At 45.4% G+C, this 21,574-nt stretch overlaps 1 protein-coding gene and 1 long non-coding RNA gene across 2 annotated transcripts in view; one reads left to right on the top strand and one right to left on the bottom strand.

The window, feature by feature from the left end:
• Positions 1-21,574, bottom strand: part of Vtcn1 (V-set domain containing T cell activation inhibitor 1) — a 91,661-nt gene that overhangs the window by 42,121 nt on the left and 27,966 nt on the right. The window lies entirely within an intron of this gene.
• LOC128106193 (uncharacterized) lies at positions 9,977-14,161 on the top strand. The gene is made up of 3 exons (XR_008216624.1): positions 9,977-11,624; positions 12,138-12,332; positions 13,431-14,161. It is a non-coding gene; the product is annotated as an uncharacterized LOC128106193 (long non-coding RNA).

Genomic DNA, 21,574 nt, shown 5'->3' with positions numbered 1-21,574 from the left:
AATAATAATAATAATAATAATAATAATAACCAAGTAATTAGCTGGATCTCTGTGAGTTAGAGGCTATCCTGGTCTACAAGTGGGTTTCAGGACAGCTAGGGCTACACAGAGAAACCCTGTCTTGAAAAACCAAAAATATCAACAAACCAAGAATAGTAACACTAGCATGGGCTAGTTTCATGTCAACTTGAGACAGGCTAGAGTCATCTGAAAGGAGGGAACCTCAATTGAGAAAATGCCTCCATAAGATCTGGCAATTAATGATTGATGGGTAAGGACCATTCTGTGGGGGGCCACCCCTGGGCAGGTTGTCCTGGGTTCTATAAGAAAGCAGGCTGAGCAAGTTAGTAAGCAGCACCCTTCCATAGCCTCTGCATCAGCTCCTGCTTCAAGGTTCCTGCCCTGTTTGAGTTCCTGTCCTGACTTCCTTTGATGATGAACAGTGATGCGGAAGTGTAAGCTGAATTAAATCCTTTCCTCCCCAAGTTTCTTTGGCCATGGTGTTTCATCACAGCAATGGTAACTCTGATTAAGACGTTTTACTTCTGACACGAGGCTAAGGCCACAGCAAGAGCTAGGACAGCTGTGGATCTGAACTATGCGCACTTCAAGGCCTGAGTGGTGGAGGGGGGGATTGGAGGAGGACACTCTTCCAGAGACACTTCGAGGCAGGTTCCACTAGGGTCTGAGAACTGGGCCTGGAAACACAGCCTCTCCAAATTTCCCTTAGTCTAGAGGCCTATTGGCTTTGCCTCTCACGACCCAGAGAGAGAATAGAAATGAGTTAGCGCTGGTAGTTTTGCATTTGTGATGCTTCTCAGTTTCTTTCCCTCTTTAGACAGGCATCTTACTTGAAACAAGGACAGAAAAACGACACTTTCATCTTTCAGTCCAATTCAACAGTTCCGGCAGACATTGACCCGAGACACTCAAGAAAGCTCCGTGTCTGGAGCGGACAGACCGGGGCTTCAGAAGAGAGGTTGGAATGACAGGGGCTGGTGGTCCTTTTCTATGCAGGCAAACCCTCCAACTAGCTCATGAAAGTCAATCCCAGCCTTCTGGCAGAAGTTCCCACAGTCTGCTATCAAAGTCAAAGTCTAGTGGGGTTGGGAATACCCACACCAGGGCCAAAAGCGGCATCGCTGCTTGCATGGAATTGGGCTTCCCTGCTCTGGGCAGTGGTCCCCAGTTAAAGGCACCGCTTATGCCCCAAACTGAAAAGAGCAGGACTTGTAGGTGTGAGTCATCAAGAGAGGCATAGTCTGGACTCATTTCTGGGCCATGTCATTGAAGGGACACAAAGATGGGGTAGCTGACGTGAGAATAAGCTTGTTAAATGTGAGGCGCGTAGCCCCCCCGGCCTGAGCACTCAGTGTGTACTGTAGATTGTGCCTGTTTGGACGGACGACTGAGGCAGCTCCAGGACTCGGGCCCAGCAGCAACTTCGACCAACGCCTTAACTGTAGGCCACTCTTTCCTTCTTCCCAGGCTCACTGTTATTTGGAGAACAAGCATGTCCTCAGGCATTTTCACTGTTTCCTTTTCTGTTTCATAACACTACATTTTATGTTGGAATTGGAGACTAAGAATATGAAATGGACTATTTATTATAAAGCATGTGTAGGGAGTGGAGATTGGGTCGAAAACGTCTGGGAAATGAAGACAGAGATGATGTGGCCAGGGCCTCTCCTCATCACAGATGCCCTTCACCAATGCTTAAGAAGTTGAGAACCGCGTAGTGGGGCATGTCTGAACCATCGAGACCCAGACTGGCCCTGTTTTAGGATCCCTTAGGGCAGACCAGACAGGCTTACTATTTTCACATTTGCCTGCTAGGATTCTTTGGACCGCTTCTCAGACTCTTTCAAAGGAGCTTTAGGAGGTGGAGAGATGGCTCAGTGGTTAAAGTATGTGGTACTGTTACACAGGACCCAAGTCTGGTCCTCATCATCCATGCTGGGCAGCTCACAGCCTCCTGTAATCCCAGCTCCAGGGCATCTGATGCCCTCTTCTGGATTCCACACGGACCAGCAGTCACAAGTGCACATAACCGCATACAGACATACACATAAACTAATAATTAAACTAAAATAAGCCTTTTTTTCCAGTTTTTTTCCTAGTCACTTTAACAAGTTAAGGAGGATAGCTGCCACTCTGTAATTTAACTGTTTTTTCCCCCAGGTATTTAGTAATCCGTTGTTCCCAGTAGCACCCCACAGCTAAGCCCCAGCCTCCTTTCTCCTGTGCATGTTTCCTCCCTCTAGGCAGTTTGTGAGGGAAGCCAGTGGGAATGTGTCTGTATCCTCACAGAAGCACCCAGTATACTTCTCCAGATGGACATTATCACGCTGTGTTAAAGCGATTTGTTCCTGCATTTGAGTCTCCTCTAATCTCAGGGGGTTTTCAGGAGCAAGAACTGTATCTTTTTACTTTTGTGCAATAAGGTGTTAAATTTAAATCTTGAACCAGAGTTCCAATATACAATAGATGCTGCATGCCAAAGAGGCGCTGGTTCATTACACAGAGCTTAAAAGGGAATCTTTGACTCACTTCCATAATTCTCAGCCACATCCCTTAGACAAAGGATATAAAAAGGGCTCAGAGCAGGGAGAGATTAGTGAACATATTTCTTTGGAGAATCTTTTTGTTTTGTTTTTTCCTTTGCTGTGAGAACATCCTTCTCTCTCCCAAACATACAGATATGTGCTTTAATGAGTGTGTAAATCAAATGATTCTTTGTAAAACGAATGTGACCTAGAATGAATGAGAGAGGAGAGACAGAGAGACAGAGAGACAGAGAGCAGAGACAGACAGAGGGAACAGAGATCTCCACCTGTGAAGTCAATGCTGTCTTATGAAGCAAGGCACATGGGTTTTCCTGGCAGGCTGGACAGCCCAGAACTGTGCGGCCTGCTCACCAGCAGGGCACCTGGGAATGGGGGCTGACATACTGAGTCATGCTGAGGTGGACGTTCAAGAAATCAGGGGCTGAGGTGACAGCGGGCAACTAAAGAAGTCAAATTTTCATAAGTAGTCTGACTCACCCAGACATCTGGAAATGTGGAACTGAGCTAGCCTTCCACTACAGGATCAAATTATGTCCATGAGATAGCTAAACTCAATGACACTCCATCCTTTTATTTCTGGTAACAACATCGCCTCAAAAAAAAGGAAGAAAGGAAGAACAAAAAAGAGAAAAAACCCACCTTGGATAGGATTGATTTGAACAGTTAACTAAATATATGCTGGCATTTAAAGTCAGCTTTTGTGCCAGAACTATCACTGAATGGTAGACGCTAGCCTAGCATATGTGTAGGCCATGAGCTTGCTCTCTACTCCTGCCCCCTCATAAAGAGATGTTTTTCTAGATCCACATAACTTGTCTTATTGTAGCCACATAAACTCCAGATATCTTGTGATCCAGTTGTTGACATTCAGTCAGTCAAATGAGCATTAATCACTGAGTGTGACAGCCTATGCTTGTGACCCCAGCACTTGAAAAGTCAAGGTAGAGTAACAAGTTCAAGGCCAGCCGGGGAGACATAAAGAGTTTCAGGCCAAGCACTTACTTAACAAGACCCCATCTCAAAAACAAAGCAAAAAGAATAAATCTCAACAGAGCAGAAAACTGTACGTGAAACCAGGGAACAGCTAGGAAAATACTCAAAGGAATTATATGAGCAATGCATAGCAAGCCTTCCTTGAAAAAATTCCTTTTTCTCAACTTCTATCTCTATAACATTTTTCCTCCCTGAAACTCCTCTCCCCGAAACTCTCTGAAGACTCTTTCTGCTCTTTTCCCTCTTAGTGTCCCCTGCTGTCTATTTTCTGTCCTGTCCCTCACAGTCTATTTAGACTTCTCTGTGTGGCTTTCTCCGAAGGGTTCATCACTGTGAGTCAGAGCATGGGGAGTTGGTAGACAGAAGGGCTGGGAGTATCTTTTCTACGGTCACCCCAGACCTGGCTAAGGGCAGCATCAGATGTTAGGGAAGATGTCAATGGTCCCAGAGCCCTGCAAGTCTTTTGCCACCTTGTAGTAACTTTTATTCTTTGGTTGATAATAAAGAAATGAGAAAAAAAGCTAGCTGTCTTTGGTTTTGTTCCCAGTTGAAGTATTGACTATGATGTTTTTATCTCATTAGCCATTGATACCTAGGTGAATGAGGAATACCTTGCTAAGAGCATGGTAGAGTGGTAAACTAGAGAAAGGAGACTGAGTAATTGATATCAGCAAAGTGGTAGAATGGGAAGGTCCTCATATTCTCCAACAGCAACACTAACTTGATAGTCATTGTGGACAACGATGCCTATTGTGGAATATTTACTTAACTATGCAAAGATGTGTTTATATTTGTTTAACTAGGTAAAGATGTGTTGCATTTATTTATGTTGTGAAGTATTTGTTTAACTATGTAAAGATGTGTTGCATTTAAACAATTATGTAAAGATGTGATGCTGTTTTACCTTGCCTGCCTAAGGCACCTGATTGGTCTAATAAAAGGCTGAACTAGTAGCAAGGGAGGAGGTATAAGCAGAACTTCTAGACAGGGAGAGTAATTAGGAGGAGTTTAGAAGAAAGAAAAGGAGATGCCAGGGAGACAGCAGGGACCAGCCAGCCAGACACAGAAGAAACAGGAACATAGGACATACAGAATGAAAGAAAGGTAAAAAGCTCCGAGGCAAAATGTAGATGAATAGAAACAGGTTAAATTAAAGAGCTAGTGGGACAAGCCTAATCTAAGGCCAAGCACTCATAATTAATAATATATCTCTGTGTCTTTATTTGGGAGCTGGTTGGTGACCTAAAGAAAATTCCAACTACAGATGCCTCTATAGGAGTTTTGACCTAAGTAGGAGAACAAAAGGCTGTAACTATCAGGAAGAGGGCTGGTCCCACCACAATCCAGAAACACCTACCTCATACATTCAAAATGAACTTTAAAGGGGTTTGCATCTTAATGTAAAACCTGAAAGCCTAAAATGACAGAAAACAATACAGAGAAAAAAATCCCACATGTTTTAGTGATGATTATTAAACATATGATGCAAAAAGCAAAACTAAGCAAATGGGACTACCTCAAACTAAAGAAAATTTCTGTATCATGAAGGAAGCAACAAAATAAAGAGAAAACCCACAGAAAGGAAGAAGTATTTGCTAATTATATACCTGATAAGGGTTAATGTCCAAAACACATAAGGAATTTACACAAGTCAGTAGCAACTCCCCAGTAACCTACTTTTGATAGGCAAAGAAGCCGAATGATCAACCAACAGGTGTACGAAAGGTGTCCAGTCATAATCCTCATGGAAGTACCCTACCCCATCCCCTGCCTTTTGAGACAAGATCTGTCTTGTAGCATATGCTGGCCTTGATGTCAGATTCTCTTGCCTCAGCCTCCTGAGTACTGGAATTATAGGTGTGAGCCTCCATGCCTGGCTGAAATACAAATCTAGACCTCAGTGAGCTAGTTCCTCCACTTCTTAGGAAAGCCTTTATCAGACAGACAAAGAGTCAAAAGGACTAACAAGGGTATGGAGAAAGTGGGACCCCTGTCCATTGTTGATGGCGATGTGCATTGACTGCTCCAGCCATTGTGGGAAGCTGCATGGAAAGTCCTCCCAAATCACCAATGCAACTACCCTATAATCCGTCAACCACACATCTGAGCATGAACCCAAAGGAAGCCATAGCATCTTGAGAAGGTGCCTGTATACCCACACCTATTGTGATGCTGTTTGGAAGAGCTCCCACACAGAAACACTGAGTGTTCATCAACAGTTTAATGCATGAAGACGTTGGGGCACAAAAACACCATGGAGTATTATTCAGTCTTAAGAAGAAGGAAAACCTACCGTTTGTGACAAGAATGAACCTGGAAGACATTATCCTAGGTGATATAATATAGACAAAGAAAGACAAGTAATAGGAGCTCAGCTGCGTGCGAAATCTTAGAAGCAGAGAGGTGGTGGGGACCGTCAGGGGCTAGTGGTAGGTGAATGGGGAGATATTGGTCATAGGGTGTCAGCTTTTACATACGAAGTGGATGTGTTCTAGGGACCTGATACAGTTATAGCTAATGATATCAGACATTCAAAACCTGATGAGAGAGTAGACAATGTTTTCATCTCACACACACACACACACACACACACACACACACACACACACACACAGAGCACGCGCATAGGCACATGCACACATAAAGATACTCTCACACATCTATAAACATACACACACACACACATACACACACATATATACACATATTGACCTGTTTACACAGGCATACACACAAACAAAACTGCTAGCTGGAGTGAAAGATGGACTAGTTAACTCTACACACTGTCATTTCACAGTGAATATCAAATAACCCCATGCATCTTAAATACAGGCTCTGTCCTCGTCCGCTACGCCTCAACAGAGTTCTGCTGCAGAGGGGAGGTGGGGAAGAAGGCTAGGAATCAAGCAGGAAAGTCTCTAATGCTGTAAAATGTGGGACCATCAGATGCTGCCCTCCCCATCCTACACACCTCCCCTTAAGTTAGTCCAGGTTTGACATCTCAGACTGGATCGGAGGCATCACCTCTCAAACTCAGGCTCCCCTGGGGCCGTTAGAACAGTGTGCCAGGTCAGCGGTTTGCACTCAATAGAATTTTCACAGCAAGAGCCCATTCCCAAGCAAACCATGTGCTATAAATTACATAGAAGTTATTTTCCCCCCACTCAAGTGAGCACACGTGTTCTCCCTAATTCAGCGTGCTGCTGCCAGCAGCCCCAGGCGGTGATTAGACATCAGCCTTGTCCCTCAGCCCAGGGGTGCAGCACCAGGCACTCTGGGATCCCTGATAAGCTGAGCACTCCACAGTGTGACGCCTTTAGGGAGCCATGAAAGCTACCATCTTGCAATTCTGTTCCTCACGAGTGTTTTTGCCTTGAGGGTAGAAAACCGTGAAGCTGGCAGATAGGCCACGTGTATTAAATGTAGGGCTCACGCTTTCTGCCTTGGGAAACAGTGCTTTTCTTCAGACAAAGGGTTTATTAAGGTAAGTGAAGCCTGGGGGTGCCGCTCAGGGGAGGGATGCTTTCTTGCCTAGCTAGGTGTGGGAGCACAGGGGGAAAGAGTAAGTGACATTTATTGGTATTGGATAATAAAGTGTTTGTTACATCTGTGAAACTGTTTCACTGATCTATTCATTGGCAAATACACGAAAGCATAGGCAGTTTTTACTTTTGGTCAAAGTTTTAAGTCTTATCTTGCATTTTAGGAGAACTCTCAGAGGCAAGTTCTTTTGGTCCTTCAAAAGCTGCCAGGTCTTGCCACTTTGACCAGCAGAGTGCCTTTCTCACACTGACTACGCTCCACCAACGCTGTAGCGCTGTAGTGTTTCCCTCCTCAAGCGCTTTACAGAAAGGCTGCAGAACCGGCTCTGGGGTTTGGACTCCCAGGGACTGCTGGGAAGTAGCTTTTGCTACCCAGGAACCTGCCCGAGGTGATTGCCTCCTGGCTAAGCCCAAGCACCTGGCTTCCCCAGTGCCCTGAACAATTTCACTGACGATAAAACCACACTGTGTTTTCCAAATTAAAGAAAGAACAGGTTCTGGAGGCCGATAGACCCAAACTATGCTGTATTTCCTCTGTGTATGCTGTATTAAGCAGTGATCATGGAAACATGAAATTGCTGACCGCTGGGAGAGAGTGGCCAGGAAGGAAACCGTGGGCTGAACAGAGTCCTGACAGGCTCTAGACAGCAACTTCCCTTTTCTCCTTAGCAAATCTTTCTGAGAACGATGTGATTTCATGTTGTCTAATTACCCTTCCAAGTGTCCTCTTTTGCTTTCTCCTGCCACTTTAAGCCTTAACTCACTCAGGTGAAAAATGAGGATGGGAGAACCCACCTTGCCTTGTTGAGAAGATCACACCTGGTTTGGGGTGACCTCCCTGACGGATCACACCTGGCTTGGGGTGACCTGTCTGACTGATCACACCTGGCTTGGGGTGACCTCTCTGATCACACCTGGCTTGGGGTGACCTCCCTGACTGCTGTTCCTGGTGCATGTGTGTGTGCGTGAGCACACACACACACACACACACACACACACACACACACTCACACACACACTTCTCTCTTCTTCCACTCTTACTCTACCTCACAGGCTTTTCCTTTTGCCTATATGTTCTTCCCACTTCCCTTGCTTGGCAATCCACACTCAGATTCGAGGCCACTTCCTCTAAACAGTCTCTCTAACCACACCGTACCACTGTCATAACCAAGAATCCTCTAAGGTTCTGAGATCAGCCTGTGGTGGCAGTTAGCATAGTGTACAGTAGTTGTGTATTTGTTTATCTGTCTCCTTTCCCTAGTCTGTTCCTAAATATTGGGCCTCATTCTTCAGTCATGATTGCCTCCCTAGGCTCTGTGGTGCCAGGTACAATAATAAATGTTCAATGAATGTTTGCTAAATAAATAAATAATATATGTAAAACTCCTAGAAGCTGCTCCACAAACATTGGTTAAATCAATAATGTATGCAGTGCTCTGAGAACGCTAACACACAGGAGGAGCTTAACATTAAAGGTTGTGATTGTGGGGCAGCAGGACATCAAAAGGCCGTTGACATGAACAACGATCGACCACAAGAAGCAAAATGTCATGCTGCTTCTCTGATATGACTGAAACCTGAATCTATGGTAAATAAACGGTGGGCATTCGGGAAAGTGTTGTCCAAACTCCTGCTCATTTTGAAGTTCAAGGTACAGGGGTCTTGGTGCCTTTGCTCGGTTCTCCTTTCTCCAAAGGACAACATGTAGATATGCCTTGTCCATGCAAGAGGGGTATGTGTAGCCATCAGCATTATTGCTATGGTGGTCTCTTGCACTTCCCCGTGCTACCCCACATCCCTCGTTCACCATCTTACACGCCTCTGCCTCGCTCCTTGAAGTTTGATGTCTCTCTTACATAGGATGTAAACCATCAGCTCTCAATCTCATGCTCCCATGAAGCTGTGAACAGATGCCCGGGTCAGTGGTTTGCACTCCGTAGAGCTCTCACAGGGAAAGCCTGCACACAGCGAGGGCCACTCACTGTCTTTCTGACAGATGAAAATATGAGACCTGGAGAAACTGACCAACACGGGATTACACAATACTCTTGGAAAAAGATGTCCAAAGAGAAATAGCAATGTCCATGTCTCCCTCTCCCGTTGCTCTCAGAGCACGTCATGCATACTGTTAAGATGATTTGACTTCTACATCTCGAGGAGAAATGAGACGTGAGGACATGAAATATGACATGGCATGGTCAAGATTCACTGGTATTTGGGGTTTTTTTTGGGGGGGAAGGGGACCTTGACCATGTCATGGTCAAGATTCACCAGTGTTTGTTTGGGGGGGGGGATTTTTACTTTATGAGAAATCAAAAAGGCTTATTTCTTTATTAATTTTAGATCATATTTATTTGTGTGTGTGTGTGTGTGTGTGCACATGCAGAGGTGGTGGTCAGAGGACAATTTATGGAAACCAGTTCTCTCTTTCCGCCATGTGGGTCCTGGACACTGAACTTGGGTCATCAGGCTTGGTAGCATGTGCCTTTATCCACATGAGCCATCCCATTGATCCCAGAAAGGTTTTTCCTGGTGTCTGAATGTTTGTAGCAGTGCCCCTGAAAGTCAGAGGATGTCTGTCATAGGCACGCCCTCTCTGGGCAGTGCTGCTTTCTGTAAGGGCACAAAATTGCCAGGACCCTATTTCATCTCATTTAACCTCACCAAGCTATAGTCAACTACTATCGTTCAATTAATTCTGCATCCTCTCAGCGGTAACATCTACCTTTCATCTTCTTCCCTAGAGTCCCACTGTTATTCCTAAGTGTATCTGACAAACACTCAAATGCTCAGCTGCCATAGAGTGGGGGTCACACTGATGACCGTCTTGGAGCCTGAGAACCAGACATTGATGTTAAAGGCTATCTCAGAAGAAAGAGTTCCAGACGGTGGGGTAGTGGAATCAGCACAGAAGGGAGGGAGAGTGGGAAGGGAGGGAAATTTCTAGAGGTCCTGATTTAGTCCTGGCCAACTGCTGTCACAGTACTCTGAAGCTACCCCCGCCCAGTACTTCCATTCCGTGTCTTGGACATTTTGATCCAGGGGCTGTCAAATACCAGACTCCTGCTCTAGCTGTGTGTGTCTTCAGTGTCCACACAAGTGGCAGTAGCCAGCTCTGAGTGTCCTCTCTGCATCCATGAGTAAGTCAATGTGAGGTTTCAGGCAAATCAGATGAACACCCATAAACTAGGGTGATAGCCACTTCCTGTAAAGAGGAACTAATTAGCAATTATAATAACGAGAGAGTGGTCAAACTAACAGCCATGTTTATCTAGTAAATCATCTGAGGTGAGCCACCAGTGCCACCAGAGGAATCTCCACTGGTTTACTAGGGAAAGAAAGCCACATGCAACAAACGGGGCTCAGCAGCAAGGACTTGCTAGAGAAGGGGAGGTCTGAAAAGAGTGACAGCTTTGAATACGAAATGTGCTGGGATTCCTGGGAAGGAAATACCAATCCCTGTGGCCTCCCGGGCACCTGCTCAGCCGGTGCCCATGTCATTTGGACGTCAGACCAGGCCCTCAATTCTGCCCTGGGATTTCTACAGTAATATATGCTTTTTATTTTTCTAATGATTATTACGTTGAAGACTCTCTGGCTGCTCCTTTCTCTCTCCCAGAAATCAAGGCACACACCTCTACAGCTGTCTTCAGAGAGTTGATAAGCAATGGGTGCTGTGACCCTGCCGCTCTCACATAACTGGGTTCCCTCCTCCTCCCCTTCTGCTGCTGTGAGCGAGGCCTGCCTACCTCCATACTGCTCGGATCCAAGATGGCCTGGAGTTACAGCTCGATTTTTTCCTTGTTGTCTTTGAGACAGGGTCTCTCTGTAGTCCTGACTGTCAGGGGGCTCACTGTAGAAACCAGGATGGCCTGAAACTCATGGACATGGCTTTGCTTCTGCCTCCCAAGTGCTGAGATTTAAGGTTTGTATCACTATGCCCAGCTATAGCTAGATTTTACCAGTCTCTTCCTAACTTCTAGGATATAGGTGGGGTCCCATGGTCCGGAACTTGCTCCCTTGAAAGCCGATCAGAGCAAACAACCCTTTTGATTTCCTAGAAATGAAAGGTTCAACTCTCCCTTCCAGGGAGTGGTTCAAAGCTCTAATTCTTCTAATTTGGGGGAAACTGAGGGCATGGAAAGCGCTTTCTCTTCAGGACCCTGGCATGCTACTCATGGTGGCGATCTTGGCTAACGAAGCTCTTCCTGAGACCTGAAGACCTGCTCTCCTCCTCCAGGCCAGAATGTTGTGACTCTGCCAATAAAACTCATATGTAGGGTAAACATATCTCAGCTTCCCTTCTTCCTGCATGTGGAACAATGGTTGCTATTCTTTCCTATGCCTACGGTGTCCTGATGGGTACTAACTAGTATAACTTTAAAGGATTGCGTTTTTTATAACATTAGGCTCATCACAGTGGTTTCTTTACCCCTGTAGAACTCTTCCAGCCTTGAGCACTAATGTTCATAATGAGTGCCACAGCCAGGACTACAGAGCGGCAAGGAATGGAGGAAGGATGGTAAGTTTAAGGGTGGGCTGAACTTACACAGCAGGCCCTGTCTCAAACAAACAGAACAGCAACAGAAACTCAAACAAAAACTCCTAGCCCTTGTCAGTGTCACATGGCCAATCCTAATGTCACTCAGCATTTCCAGATTTGCTTGACTACAGAACTCTTCTGGTGAAAGCCCGGATGTCAAGTTGGGAAGTACTGTCTTAGGTACTATGTACAAACACTACCGAGTACCCACGTCATGCATGTTACTTGAACCCACATGGAGCTCATATTCAACTAGACACTGGGTTGAGTAGAACTGCTTTCTAAAAAGCAGAAGGGTGGATCCCATCAGGTCTCGAGAACAAGTTTTCCGGAAGAGCAGTGTCGTTATGGTTTGGATCTAAGTGTCTTCCGCAGGGTCGTGTGCTTGAACATGTCGACCACAGTTGGTTTTCTGTTTGGGGAGGCTGTGAAGCCTGGCTGGTGGCTCACTGGGGAAGGCCTTTAAAAGTTCTCTTCTTCTTTTCCTTCAAGGTGTGAACATGCTACATTCTAAGTTCCCACTCCCATGGACCAAGCCGTACCAGCCATCATGCCTTCCATGCCATGATGGAAACTATGAGCCAAGAAGAAATATCGTCTTCTTTATGTTGCTTCCATCAAGAGTTTCATCAGAGTGATGTCAAAAGTAGCTAATACACGTGGCCTAATATGGCATTTTCTAACTGGGTAGGAGTACAAAGACATATTCCCATATAGGGTTATGACTGTTGCAGCATTAAGCAACAATTCCTTAATTGTGCAATGACTTTCAAATTTAGTTTTATTAACACAAACGTTCAATAGGAAAAGCAGACTATAAAAGGGTTTCCCCAGTATTAACAACTATTTAAATTATTTGTAGTTGGCTTTAAAAGGGAAGAAACAAAAAGAAAATACTTCCAGTGAGTAATCCATGAATGACTTTGGGTTTTTTTCTTTTCAGCATTTCCTTAAATGTTACAATTGTATTTCACAGTGAAACAGGTGCTAAGAAGCAGGAAATGGGAAAAATGGGGAGCACTTTAAAGGGGGAAGAGGAGGGAGGGTAAAACAAAGGGAGAGGGAGGAAGGAAAGAGAAATATCACTAAGAATATTTTTAAAGTCATAGAGAACATTAGTCTATAAGCTTACTTAAACACACACACACACACCACCCCGCAGGATACACACATGGGATGATAATATTCCAACAGCCATAGATTCACCAAAACCCTTGTGTTAGGCATGAGAAACCTCCCTTTGATTCTTGGTCATGGGAGTCCAAGGTACTACAAAAAAGTATAGTTAGTTTTCATTGCCCCTGAAGCCAGAAAAGAATGTGAGACCCTATTGCTAAAGACACCACACACTTTGGACACAGGACTTGGAAGGATCAAGCTGGAACTAACCTGGAAGCCTCCTTCCTGAGAGCTAGCCCTCAGAGCATTGGAAAATGCTATGCAAGCTACCAAGGGAGAAAAGCCATCAGTATTCCTTCCCAGTCGCAAAGCCTATGACCCACCCAGCAAGATGTCTCCAGTGGTGCAATCATGACACCTTTATCTTGGGGGTAGCCAACAGCTGTCTAGATGGACTGAAGGCCCACTCAATAGGAAGGAATTCATGTGTAATAGTGTAAAGCTAACCAACCACCAAGAGCTAAAGTCCTAGATCCTAGAGCAGAGCCTATTACTTCCATTTCCCTAAACCATTAGATACAATTTCTAGCTGTATTCTAAATACTTATCCTTATGCCCACAGATAAAGGTAGCTCTCACTCATCAAAGAAATTTTTTTTCCAACAGGTGGAGACTACTTCAGAGATCCCCAACTGGTCAAAATGCAGACGACACATTATTCCTTCAGTGTTTGAGTCCATACCAGACTATCCTCTGAGACAAATCCCAAAGATCCTGTTCCCATCTTTCCAGGTGGGAGAGAAAGATCAAAGAGAAGACCACCAGGCATGACCATGTTGAGACCTCCCAGCCTCCTTACTGATCTGGGCAGAATTGAACACCTGTGATGGAAGGTTCATTTGCCAATTTGATTGGGTTAAGAACACCAATGGCATTAAGAAAGTACACTTTTGGAAGTATTTATGAGTGTGTTTCCAGAGAGAATTAACTGAAGGGGGTTAGATCAGCTTTTAATGTGGATGACATCATCTCATGGATTGGGGTCCTTGAATTAAAAAGGGGAAAGCCGGCTGAGTACCAGTATTCTTCCCTCTCCACTGGTATACTGAGATGTGAGCAAGCCCTGGCATGGGTTCCTGCAGTCATCCTACCTGCCATCGTGCCTTCCTGGCCATGTTGACTAACCTAACCAACCAACCATAGCTAAGGAAGTCATCGATTCTAGAGGAGAGCCTATTACTTCCGTTTCCCTAATTTATTCAATATAATTTCTAACTGCATTCTAAATACCCACCCTTATACCCACAGATAAGTGCAGCTCTCGCTACAGTGGACTCTGTTCCCTCGAACTGTGAGCCAGAATAAATCCTTCCTCCCTTAAGTTGTCTCTTATCAAATATCAGGTCACAAAGAAGAGAAAAGTCACTAGTAAAAGACCTAAAGGTAAAGTGTTATCCTTTGAGCAGCTCCCCCCCACCCAGAAGCAGCCCACCCACATAGATTCTAAAACCTGTAGTCATTCCCAGCACACAACAGCTCATGTGTGCGCATTTAAGGTATGTGTGTACATGTTCATGTGTGTGCACATTTGTGTAGGAGTGTGCACACACGTTCATGCTACTATGCAAGGCTGAAGTCAGTGTTGGATGTCTTCCTCTATTGTCATTTACCTGGTTCTTTGAGACAGGGTCTCTCACAGAACCTGGAGCTCACAGATTGGGCAATAGGGATCCTCCGACCTCCACCACCTCAGTGCTAGGATTACAGCTATGCACAGCCTTGCTTGGCTTTTTATGTGGGTGTTGAATATCTGAGCTCAGGTCCTTGTGTATGCCCAGCAAGCACTCTTCTGAGTTATCTCCTCGGCTGCCAATAGCTCCTTCCCAAAGCCTCTAAGTCTTTTCTTTGAAATAGCCACACTCTTTACATAGGATGATTAGCTGTCTCAGCAAGGCCTCAAACACTGAATCTTAATGCTTCAAAATACTGTACACTTAGCAGGGGAAGTGACAGCGGAGAGCAGCAGTAACATAAGTGCACTGTTACAGCTAGCACTCAGAAGAGCCTTGTGGGTTCATCTGGCACCTGGCTGGCATTCAGAAAGCGGTTGCCATGGAAAGCGGCTTCTCATTCTTACTTAGGGCACTGCTGCAGCAGTGTTGGGATGCTGGTGGAGGATGTCCTTATCACAACACACAGGAGTTCCTCTGCCCATGCCTTCAGGCAAAGCCTGACCTGCGGAACAGCCTTGATACTATAGCTCCGCAAGGGCTGCTCAGAAAGGCCCAGCTAACTGAAGAAGGCCCTTTCTCCTCAGACCTCAGTGGGGAATTTCTCTGCATAAAGGATGTTCTGGAGGGTCTGATTTCCTTCTCTCCCTTCTGTTCTGCTCCCAGATGAAGCCTAGGTCACAAGCTCTGGTCTGGCAGTGATTGGCAAGCCCACCTCCCATATTCCTCATGCACTGTCCTTTTGAGGGGGCTGACTTAATAAGCACCAGGTGGAGCTCCTCTGCAGCGGAGCCCCACAGAGCTCGCCCCCAAATGAAGGTGTCTGTGGCAGCAAGGAGAGGGCCTTGGCTGACTTTTGCTAAATTTCCACAAGCTTGCATTAAAGATATTAGATGAAGGTCACCTGGCCTCAAGCCAATAGGAGGACAGCGAGACTTTCCCATTGACTGTGGCATCTTTTTAACTGAAAAGACAGTCACCAAGACATATCCTGTCTTCGAAGAAAAGGAGAAAGGGATGGGAAATGGATTCTCTGGACAGGTAGAAGCTAAAATCAAAGACCAGCTTCTTGCTTGAAGTGATTCCTCACCCGACTCTCCCTCCACAGTGCTTTCCATCAGGACCTGTCTGGAAATGTCCCAAACTTTAAGGGCATTTGACTGAGGCTATTCTGGGGTCTCCAGGATGCTCCTTCCTACACTACATAGTGCTTGATTTAAAAGAATGAATTTCATTCTTTTTTTTTTTGAGACAGGGTTCAGGCTGGCCTTAAACTCATGGTAGACCCCTGTGATCACAGGCATGAGGCACCATGCCCAGCCCTGTCTGTTATTTACTTGACTCACCCTCCCACACCTTATGGTGCTTTATGAAAGGTATGACAGTCACTGCAAAGAGTGATGGTCCCAGTGCTGTTACCTTCTGCTCCTGGAGCCTGAAGCCTTTTGGCAAAGGAAAGAATCCATCGTCAAACATAGGACAGGAATGATGTGCTGGGTCCTTGTGCCAGAGGCGAGTTCCCTGGCTACAGGATGTTAACTGCTACCTCAGGTGTAGAGAAGCCGAGGCTGGCCCCAAGAGCTGGGGCCCATGTCGTGGTGAGGAGGGAAGGAACAGGAAAGAAGACCATGCTGTCATGGAAACCAAGGAGGAAGTATTTCCAGGAGGTCATAGGGCATCTGTATTGAGAGCTGTTGTAAAGGCAAGTAAAGGAAGAAGAAAGAAGCAAGAACAGACTCAGTTTGCATATTTCCCACACGATCCTGTAGTATTGGCTCAGAGATGGTTCCCAGATCAGGAGACCAGGCACAAAGAAGAGAAGAAGCTCACCCAAGGCCACACAGTAAGAAAGTAGCTTACCCAGGAATGGACAGATGTGCTAGGTCCACTCTGTGTTCAGAACCCCCAGGACACCGACCCATCAGATCAATCCCTGCAGACCAGCCTTGCAATAGGTTTGCTGAGGATGGAAAGAGCAAGATGGGGTGGACAGCCAGAGCAGGTGTGAGGCTGAGAGACAGTTTTTCTCTTTAAGATGGAAAATCCTGATGCCTGGTCTGTGTGCTGATTGGGGGAAATAGAGGTACAGGGAAGATTGATGGGGCCAGCTAGAGGAAGTGTGCATGAGCTGGGAGATGAGACAGATGGGGAGCATGTGGAAATGACCTTGATAATGCTGGGCAAATCTGTACCCAGATGTCTAGTCTGAGGTCAGAGAAAGGGCACCCATGAATGTGGCAGCTGGGAAATGAGGAGGTAAAGGAGTGCCTGTCTGGTCATTTCCATTTTCTCCATGAAGGATGAAGTCAGACAATCATCTGAGACCAAGGTGATGAGAAGGTATGGGTTTGTCAGAGGACCGAAGAGAGACAAGAGATGAGATGTATGGAACAGCCATTCTGGGAGCAGGGGTGGGAAGAAAACACAACAAGGAATCAGGATAGCTAGATAAAAGGCACCATTCGATGCCCCCAGATATTACTGACGCTGTTTCTCAAGTCTTCTTTGGCTTTTATTCCATGAAATTTTTCATTTTAAATCTACAGAAAAAGAAAGGAAACTTCTCTCCTGTTACTGTCTTGCTGGGACTAGCAGAAACGAGCTGGAAAGGATGCTATCGTAAATCTTGACATATGCTAGGCTTGGGATTTCGAAAGGTAAAAATATAAAGGCAAACAGAATGAGGACTTCTTACCTGTAGAAATCCATGCCTTTGCCTTCATTTTTTATCTTTTAAACATTTTTTTAAAGAGGAATATGGCATAACTGATCTCAGGTGAAGTTTATGTCCATCTGGATTAAACTTTTGCCCTTTTGCTGGGGCATCACAGACTTGAGTGAAACTGCTTTGCGTGGCTCTGTGAGCCTGAGTGGGTATCAGAGGCACCTAGAGGGACCATTGAGTGGGGATCACTGGGCCCACTCCAGTTCGGTAGACCTGGAGGGGCTAAGAATGTGCTCTTGCAACAGCTCCCAGGTGCTGCTGATGCGGGCCACACTTGGAATATTGGGTTGACTATGGAAAGGTATGTGGTTTCAAGTCCACCCAGTTCAACATCTCTGGAGACAGAGAGTTCTCCTACGTCTCACAGAGCAAGGACTAAGAAGAAGACACCTCTGATCTGGTGAAACCTAGAACATTCTAGACACAAAGGTTCTTCTTGGAATGGTCCTGATCCTATCTCCCTCCAAATCATTGTTTTTCTCCAGAAAACATAGGGAAGGAACAATTCAGCAAGAGCAGGGACCCATTGAGTGCCAATTCTACACAATGCAGAAGTCTGTCCTTTACCAGTTCACTTAGGTCTCACATCAACCCGAAAGGCTAGGGAGCTACTGACACCCAATTTACTGATGAGGAATAAGAACAAAGAGATTGAATAGCTTACTTACGTCACACAGCAAGTAAATGGAGAAAGGGACTGGTCGAACTAACTCCAGTATTTCTCCATACATCAGGGGTAAATATGAATGAAGCTTTGGATGCTCAGATCTGAAGACCCCGATGCTTGAGTAAAACAATCTTCTTAGGGCAGCACAGCTTTTATCTAAGGCAACTAGTGTCACAGGACCCTGAAAATGTCCTTTTCTGTGATTCTTTAACTGCATGACTTCAGAGAAGCCACATACTTCATTTTAGTTGCCTGAGGAGTATACAGACACAAAGTTCAAGTGCTGTGAGAGTATGCTTCTTTGTTGCTATGTTTACCATCTGTGGTAATTTGAATGTAATTGCCCCCCATAATCTCGTAGGGAGTGACACTATTAGGAGATGTGGCTGTGTTGGAGTAGGTATGGCCTTGTTGGAGGAAGTGTGTCACTGTGGGGGCAGAATTTCAGGTTTCCTATGCTCAGGATACCGCCTGGTGTCTCAGTCCACTTCCTGTTGCCTGCAAGATGTAGGACTCTCACCTACTTCTCCAGCACCATGTCTGCCTGCATGCTGCCATGTCCCACCATGATGATAATGGACTGAACCTCTGAACTGTAAGTGAGCCACCCCAATTAAATGTTTTTCTTTATAAGAGTTGCCATGGTCATTGTGTTTCTTCACAGCAGTAGAAACCCTCACTAAGATACCATCTATAGAGCAACTACTGAAATAATGGAGACCCCAATCTGGGGCTTCAGCCTAACTCCCCATCAGCCAGCCCCCTGGAGTCTTCTGCAGTGGCAGTCACTGGTCACTGAAGAAGTGAGTTTTTGACAGTATTGAGTTGGGTTCTGCTTTAGTGGCAGGAGATGAAGCAAGTTGGTTAGAAGGAGGACTATCTTTATAACTCAGTAGACAGCACAAGCTAGGACCATGTGGGTTCCCAGCATGGGTTGGCAGAGAGGCAATCATGCCTCAGTATCTGCAGCTATGAAATGGAGATAATTAGAAGTGTGATGCAGTTGAGCTACGTGACCATTATGGGTCATTGGCCCACAGCTCTAACTGTGTTCTGGTGGGTGTTGCTTTTGTTGTGGAAACCTGTATAAGAAAGCTATGAACTTACTGTAAACCTTGGATGGGCCAGAGTGTAAGAAGTTCTTCCCACAAGGCAGCCTTCTTCTTCTTTTTTTTTTTTTTTTAAAAAAAGTTACATATATGTAAATACACTTAAAAACAAGGATTTTTAAAAGAAAGTGCCCCAACATGTCTACATTATCTCTGTGGAAAAGACAGTCCTGGGAAAAATATTCTTGGTTCTTTTCACATGACCAAAGATAAGAAGATATATAAAACCATGTATATTCCCTCACTGTATTTGGCTTTGCTTAAGCTAACTGTAAACATCACCTCATGTTTTGCTTGCTTTAATAATAAAAATAATTTGCACTATTTGAGCTCAGGCACCTAGAGTCCCCTACTTGTCCCCATACATCACATCTTTGAAATATCCTTCGAGCCTGGGAAACAGCCTCCCTGGCTGCAGGGTGGGTTGACACTTGTCACCAACATTGTATCATCAGAAGATGTAGATGCTGAGCTGTGCACACAGTAGGGCCTCCCAAGCTCACCTGGAAGCCCCTGGCCACTGTGTCTGGATGCTCAATGCTGCAGTCAGACACAGGTTTTCTCAGGTGAGGATTTGAGAAATGACAGTCTCATATCCACAGACAGGTGTGAAAGGTGTGATCCACTTGACTTTCATTTTTTTCCTCAAAAAAACTCCGTGGATAGAGTGTTGTTAAGATGGACTACCGTGGGGAGTGGGGGATGGCTCAGTGGGTAAGAGCACTTGCTATGAAAACAAGAGGACCTGAGTTCAAACCTCCAGTTCCCATGTAAAAATAAGGCACTGCCAGGTGCACCAATAATTCCAGAATTGGGGGACAGAGACTGGCAGAACTCCCAGGGGCTGGCTGACCAGCCAGTCTAGCAGGAAAAAATGAGCCTTGGGCTCAGTAAGAGACTGACCTGGCTTGCTGTCTATTGCTGTGATAAACACTTGACCAAAACCAACTTGGCAGAGGGTAGTGGGATTACATACTACAGGTTACAGTCTGTCTCAAAAGGAAGGCAGGGCAGCACCTGGAGGCAGGAACTGAAAAGCAGAACCACAGAGGAACATTGCTCACTGGTATGCTCTTCATGGCTTGCTCAGTTTGCTTTCTTATACAACCCAGGACCATTTGTTCAGGAGTGGCACTGCCCATAGTGGGCTGAGACCTCCCACATAATCATTAATCAAGAAAATGTCCCATAGACTCACTGAGAGGCCATCTGATAAAGGCAATCCAACAACTGAGATTCCCTCTTTCTGGACGACTCTAGTATGTGTCAAGTTGACAAACAGGTACCCCACTTCTAATCATTGATAACCAGTGATATCATCTCTCAGCCTTTTGGCTCAGATCAAGCGTAAAAACAAAGAACAAAAATAATAGAGGAAAACAGCCAATGTCCTTTGGTCTCTGCATGCTCATGTGTGTGCATATGCATGTACACACACACACACACACACACACACACACACACACACACACACACACATACATGCTTAGCTATTTAAAAATCCTCAATGCCATCACTACAGCATCTGTTTGTTAAGGACAGAAACACCAATGGCCAGAGTTGAAGATAGGATCTCATGGCCAGCCAGCCACGTAATGGACTTTATAGAGGAACTTGCATAAAATAAATATAGTAATGGCTGATATCTGTAGAACATTAGGATGTGTCAGGTACATAATTATTACATGTCATTCACACAACCCAAGCAGTTATTTACTGTCACCAGCCCTGTTTTACAGGTAGGGAAACTGAGGCGTATGGAGGGTAAGCATTCACAATGATATCAGCCCAGGTAGTCTAAAGCCAGAGCTCAGATATGTATCTAGAGTGATAACTATTCCCTTCTTCCTGACAAAAATGATCATGTCAGATCCTTAGTGAGGGAAGTAAAAGCCCCAGGAACATATATTCATAAGCACGTCTGGCTGGAAACATAAAAGAGGCAATTAAGATACCTAGAAAAAGCCGAAGGGGACTTCAAAGCTGAAGTGGCACAGGATCTGGCTGGTGAAAAAATGAGAGTCACCACAGTGGGCAGAGGTGTGGACAAGCACGTGTTCAGATGATACACAAGTACTCATGGGAGCCGATGACCCTGGAGCCTTCAGTTTAATAGGCTCCGAGAGATAAAAGTTGGACTCATCTTGTATTGTCTCTGTGGGGTTTGAAGTGTTAACCTCATCAGGGCTGAGCTCTCTAGCCAGACAAGCGTGGACAGTGCTGGCAGGCATTCTGTCTGATTGTCTAGCTTGAATTCGTGGGGGGACATGGAAGACCAGGACTCAGAGCAAAGCTCCCGTGAGTCTCCTTTGCTCAAGTTTCCATCTATTTTAGCCACCTTCATGCGATAGAGAGACACCCACCCTTTTTCTGTCCGGTACTTTTCTTCTTTGGAGGTCTTTATCAGTCCTATGATCTTCTTGAATTTCAGAGAGAGGGGTTTCATGGAGCCCCAGGCTTTGGTGGTCCGTGGAAATCTACTCTGCGGATAGTTGTGATTTCTCGGTTCTGATCTCTCTACCTCTCCGGACAGTCAATCTTTCCCCCACTTCCCTTCCCTGCCTACCCCTAAATGGCAG

This window comes from Peromyscus californicus, unplaced genomic scaffold (genome assembly GCF_007827085.1).
Source record: "Peromyscus californicus insignis strain IS unplaced genomic scaffold, ASM782708v3 Scaffold_9__1_contigs__length_137607984, whole genome shotgun sequence".
Lineage (NCBI taxonomy): Eukaryota > Metazoa > Chordata > Mammalia > Rodentia > Cricetidae > Peromyscus > Peromyscus californicus.
The sequence above is the reverse complement of the archived record's forward strand: the minus strand, read 5'-3'. Positions and strand labels throughout refer to the sequence as shown.